This window comes from Amyelois transitella, chromosome 7, assembly GCF_032362555.1.
Source record: "Amyelois transitella isolate CPQ chromosome 7, ilAmyTran1.1, whole genome shotgun sequence".
In the NCBI taxonomy this organism is placed as follows: Eukaryota; Metazoa; Arthropoda; class Insecta; order Lepidoptera; family Pyralidae; genus Amyelois; species Amyelois transitella.
The window spans coordinates 7,687,430-7,693,453 of NC_083510.1; positions in this window are offsets into that span (position 1 = coordinate 7,687,430).

A 6,024-nucleotide genomic window follows, 5' to 3' on the forward strand; every position below is an offset into this window, starting at 1 on the left:
TATACCTCCTCGAGCTCCTAATTTTGGAGGCTTATGGGAGGCCGGAATAAAGTCAGTTAAAGGTCATTTAAATCGTGTAATTGGCGATACGACACTCACTTACGAAGAAATGTCTACGGTTTTGGCTCAAGTTGAAGCTTGTCTAAACTCGAGACCTTTGTCGCGTTTGGATAAGGAAAATGATATAGGCATGATATTAACTCCGGGACATTTTATTACAGGTGATACGTTGGTTACTGCGCCAGATTATAACTTTCAATCTTCTAATGTTTCTTCATTACGAAGATGGCAGCATACCCAAAAAATGCTACAGGATTTTTGGCGTTGTTGGTCAAAGGAGTACCTGGCTCAGTATTATTGTAGATATCGGTGGTCAGTACACACCCCCGAACCTGGTATAGGGGAGGTAGTTTTGGTTAAAGAGGATGGCTTGCCCCCAAGCCGTTGGTTGTACGGTATTATCGTTGAAAAACATCCGGGAAGAGATGGTGTCACCCGGGTAGTTACCTTGAGAATTAAAAATTCTCATATCAAGCGGCCAGTCTCAAAATTCATTGTACTTCCCGTTACTTCATAAGAAGTTATTGTTTTGTTTTTGAATACAGTCCATTGCTTTGTTTTTTTTGTTCGTATAAGTTAATTGATAACTTTTGGTTTACCCACTAATGATAAATCAGGGATCCCCTCATGGTGGGCGGATATAAATTGAAGGACAACCCTAGGTTTGTCCTTGGTGGGCGGTTATGTTTAAGTTTATTATTTTGTATGAGAAAGACTTCTTTGGTTGCCGTAAGGCGCTAGTATCTATGTAAACAATAATTGTAAAAGGTATAACTAGATGGCGTTAAAATATTTTGAGTTTGTTTTGAAACGCGATATGGTTTGCCTTATTATTTATTATATCACACGTCGTCGTCGAAACATCACACGTCGACGGGCAAAAGCCGACAAAAGCTAATAATATGTGCAGCAGTCCTTTAATTTCTTGATTTTCTAGTAGTTATTTTCAAGCATCGTTATTTTTTTTTAATTCGTTGGGTTGTAGGTAGATTACTCATTGATATACGCCACGCCCTAATTCAAACATTTTTACAAATTGTAATTTCAAACCTACTTTTAAATTTACTTTAATTTAATTTCTCTTTAACGGGTAGAAAGTTTTCATAAAGTTTGTCTTTGTTCTGTTCTGTCTGATGAATGATGTATGTCACCACTGTCATAATTAGTAATGTCACTTATGTGACTTTTTCTCATTGGCACTGATATCTTGCTCATACAGCCATATGAAATAACTCTTTCTTTTTAATTATAATTCTTTTTTATTTTTATTTTTTTTTATATCTCGTCTTGTGTTTTAAACTTTTCATGTTAAAACCGGCAGGTCATGCAGAGTATGTAGATGGCATAATATTATTATATATTTGGGTTTAATATTGTATAGTTCGTAATTAGCAAGTATATATATTGTTCTTATTCTTATTATTATTATATAATTATTTATTTGAATATATATATATATATTTTTTTTTATATTTTTTTTTTATGCAGCAACTTAACGACTTAAGTTTTAATGACTCGTTTTTCTCTGCTAGTGACTCACTTCATTCTAGCTTTGCATCCTGTGACTCCTCTGATACTCTGGGTACATTCGTTTGTAACGCATTCCAGCCTTTCCCTAAAAATTTTAATATTTGTCACGTTAATGCCCAAAGCATTGCGGCGCATTATACAGACTTCCTGGAGACCTTTTCTTCGGAGCACATAAGTGCTGTCCTAGTCTCAGAAACCTGGCTTAAACCTAGCTTACCATCCATTAGTGTTTCACTACCTGGTTTCGTACTTATACGAAATGATCGTGTTGGTGCGAGATCGGGTGGCGTTGCCATATACTTACGTAGTAATATAAACTACCGCATCCTCTCCATGTCTCCATCTGAATATTCTGCATCTATGGAATACATTCTGTTGGAAGTCTCCATTAATGGTGTTAAAGCAGTACTCGGTGTTTTCTACCCTCCCTCCTCTAAAGTTAATTACTTTTCAACGTTTGAGTCTCTTCTCGAATCGGTTTGTTCGGATTACGCTCATCATCTGATCCTGGGTGATTTCAATACTTGCCTCTTAAAAGGTGATTCCAGGTCTTCTAACCTCTTAGATATAGTCAAGTCAGTCAACTTCTCGATTCTCCCGTCTGGGCCTACCCACTTCACAGAACATGGTCCCACTACACTAGACTTGATTATCACTTCCGCAGTTAATTTAGTTGCCAGCCACGGACAGACTCCAGCACCAGGATTTTCACACCACGACCTAATTTACGTTTCATATAAAATTCGAATACCAAAAATTAAGCCTACGATTCTTCATCTCCGTTGCTTCTCCAAAATGAATACGGATAACCTAAAAACTGACGCCTCTATTATTGATTGGTCTTCTGTCATAATGGCGAGTACAGTTGATGAGAAAATCTCTCTGTTTAACAATAAAATTCTATCTCTGTACGATGTACATGCTCCAGTTAGAGCCATCAAAGTAAGACGACCACCAGCTCCTTGGATTACTAACGGAGTTCGTATAGCTATGAGGCGTCGTAACTGTGCTTTTCGTAGATTTAAACGTGAGCGCACCGATGAAAATTGGTGTATGTATAAGGCTGCAAGAAATCGTTGCAATCAAATGTGTAGAAACGCTAAACGTCAATATTTCACTGTCAACATTGAAAATGTGTCTTCAGCTAACCTTTGGAAGTTTCTTAATTCACAAGGCATAGGCAAAGTGCAGAAACCTTGCTCTAATCTCAATTTCACTTTAAATGATATTAATAATCATTTTAGTTCTGTACCTTTATTAGATATTAACGTTAAAAATTCTACTATTTCTTCTATTCTTGCTCTGCCAGTCTCTGACTGCGATGTCTTCAATTTTCGGCTGTCTCCGAGGACGACGTCTATAAAACTATCCATTCCATTTCTTCTAATGCCGTTGGGCCTGATCGTATTAGCCGCGTGATGATAATCCATATACTACAAGCGGTACTCCCTATCATCACGCACATTATAAATTCCAGTCTTACGGAAAGTTGTTTTCCTTCCTCGTGGCTTGCTGCCTTTGTCCGGCCTATCCCTAAAATTCCTGACCCTACCCGCTTGAATGACATCCGTCCCATTTCTATCCTCTCCTTTCTCTCTAAAATCCTAGAAGCTTCAGCCTTCAAACAGCTTTCTAATCATTTGCTCGCTAACAGCTTGTTTGATGATTATCAATCTGGTTTTAGGCCAGGCCATAGCACTACCTCTGCAATGCTGCATGTCACTGAGGATATTAGAGTGGGAATGGAAAATAAGCAAGTTACCTTGTTAGTTTTGATCGATTTTAGTAACGCCTTTAACACGGTCGACATCGATATTCTGCTTGCCATCCTTTCCCGCTGTAACGTATCGGCCTCGGTGATCGCCTGGTTCTCTAGTTATCTTCATGGTCGTCGGCAGCAAGTTTGCAACGGGGCGGATTCATCCGACTGGTGTGATCTGAAGGCTGGCGTTCCTCAAGGCGGCATTTTATCTCCTATCTTATTCTCTATTTTCATTAATCTTCTCTCATCTCATTTGTCTTGCTCTTACCATTTTTATGCAGATGACTTGCAGCTTTATACTCAGGTGAACGTAGATAATTTATCTCAATCAATTTCTCTTTTAAACGATAACTTAAATCGTATCTTGGAGTGGTCTAATAATTTCGGAGTGCGTGTTAATCCTGTGAAATGCCAAGCGGTAATAGTAGGTAGTACATATCAGCTCAACAATATTGATACGAGTAATTTACAAGCGTTGATGTTCGATGGTATCAGGATTCCATTCAGTTCAGTTGTTAAAGATCTTGGTCTATATGTTGATAGTGAACTCAGTTGGAATCCTCATATCGTCGAAGTCAGTCGCAAAGTTTATGGTACTCTACACTACCTGCAACGTTTAAAACACTTCTTGCCGGTTAAAACCAAGGTCATGCTGGCTCAGGCATTAGTCCTTCCCCTCATTGATTACGCTGATGTGTGTTATCTGGACATAACCGAGGACCAACTTAACAAACTTGAACGACTTCTCAATAATTGCATTAGGTTCATTTTCTGTCTTCGTAAGTACGACCACGTCTCAGATTATCGTTCTCAGCTTAAATGGCTGCCGATCCGTCAACGCAGGAATTTACATATTGTCTGTTCACTTTATAATATTCTCAATAATCCCCTTGCCCCTAATTATCTCAAGTCTAATTTTAACCTTTTAAGTTCCACTCATGAAAGAATCCTGCGTTCTTCTAGTAAGTTGTCTCTTGCAACACCTTCTCACCGTACTAGTTTTCTCTCCAATTCTTTTGCCGTCACTGCGGTCAGACTTTGGAATGCGCTGCCTGAAAACATCAGAAGAGCCCCAAGCCGCGCTAGCTTTAAGTCTCTTGTGTACAAGTTCTACTTGAGTCTTAAGTAAATAATAGTTATATTTGAGTCTCGCTGCTTATATTCCTATATATATATGTACATGTATATATATATATATATTTATATATCTATTAGTACATTGTATTATATTTGTGTATTTATTATTGTATTCATATATATTTATTTATTTTTCGTTTCATGTAACATATATAATAATATGTATTATTATAAGTACCAATAGTAAATAATTTATGTTCTACTTCCCTTTATTTTGCACCCACCTAAAATTCTCTGTTTGACCCAAAGGTTGACTGTTAGATAATGCACTTAGCATTAAGTCCACCCATTGTGCTTTTACAATTGTATTTTGTACAATAAAGGTTAAATAAATAAATAAATATATGTTTGTGGTTTTCAAGTCTCGTGGCTTCACGATCAGCCCATACGGATTAGGATATTAAACACAAAGTCTTTTTTTTTAAGGATGGGAAATCATCAAATGACCTCTCCCGCTCTGGGTGGAACGGAAGGGAGTGTCAGACTTTTACTGACTAAAACCCACCTCGTTTCTTCAGTTGCCCTTTGCGTTCCGGGGCCACGGTATCTCGTTAGAACTTTCCCGCAGCCCCGGCTCAGTTTATCCCGTTTCCCCCCTTGGGGGTTGACATTTCAAAAATCCCTTCTTAGTGCTCACTTATGTTACTAAAGGAACCTCTGTTCAAAATCTCAGACTCCTATACCGAGCGGTTTCGGCTGTGCGTTAATAAATCAGTCACCCAATCGCACCCCCTAAATCACGATTGGAGGGTAGTTTGAAAAAACTTATAATGTCAAACATATTTACTTGCCTATGTACGTGTTCATGCCAAGTTTCAAGTTTATAAACCCAAGGAATAAGATTTTTCATAGAAACGTTTTTACCCCTTTTCCCCCCCTTGGGGGTTGAATTTCCAAAAATCCTTTTTTAGTGCTCCCCTACATATCCCAAGGAACCTACATTCCAAATTTCAGCTGTCTACGACCAGTAGTTTCGACTGTGCGTTGTCTGTCAGTCAGTCACTCAGTAACGGAAGAGTTTTATATATATAGATTAGGTATATTATAAGTACAGACGATGTTGAGAACAAAAGAAAAATCCTGGAAAAATCTGAAAATATTTACCGCCAGTTTATTGGAAAGGCAAACGTGCTTTCTTAGTTACGGTAAACAACTCAAAGTCCAGTCCTGTCAAAATAATTTATGAGTGACGTATGCAATAAAAATCATCTCGTTTCTAAATTTTTATGTTAAAGGCATACAAAATATGCGTAAATGTAATTGTAAATAATTTTTTCAAAATACCAATATTAAACATAACTCTGCAATGTACTTCCATTTATTTAATTTAACTAATTTGTATGAATTTAACCGGAGAGAATCATAATAGTACCTAAAATAGTTTACCCATACATAAAGTTAACCTGACAATTGAACTATAAACGATTCACATGTCCCAATTAAGTTTAAATATTAAAACTTGTGCACTAAAAGCGATTATCGACTTGTCCCGTAAGGTCATGAAAATATAAACGGGTTTCTGTGACCCCGACTGG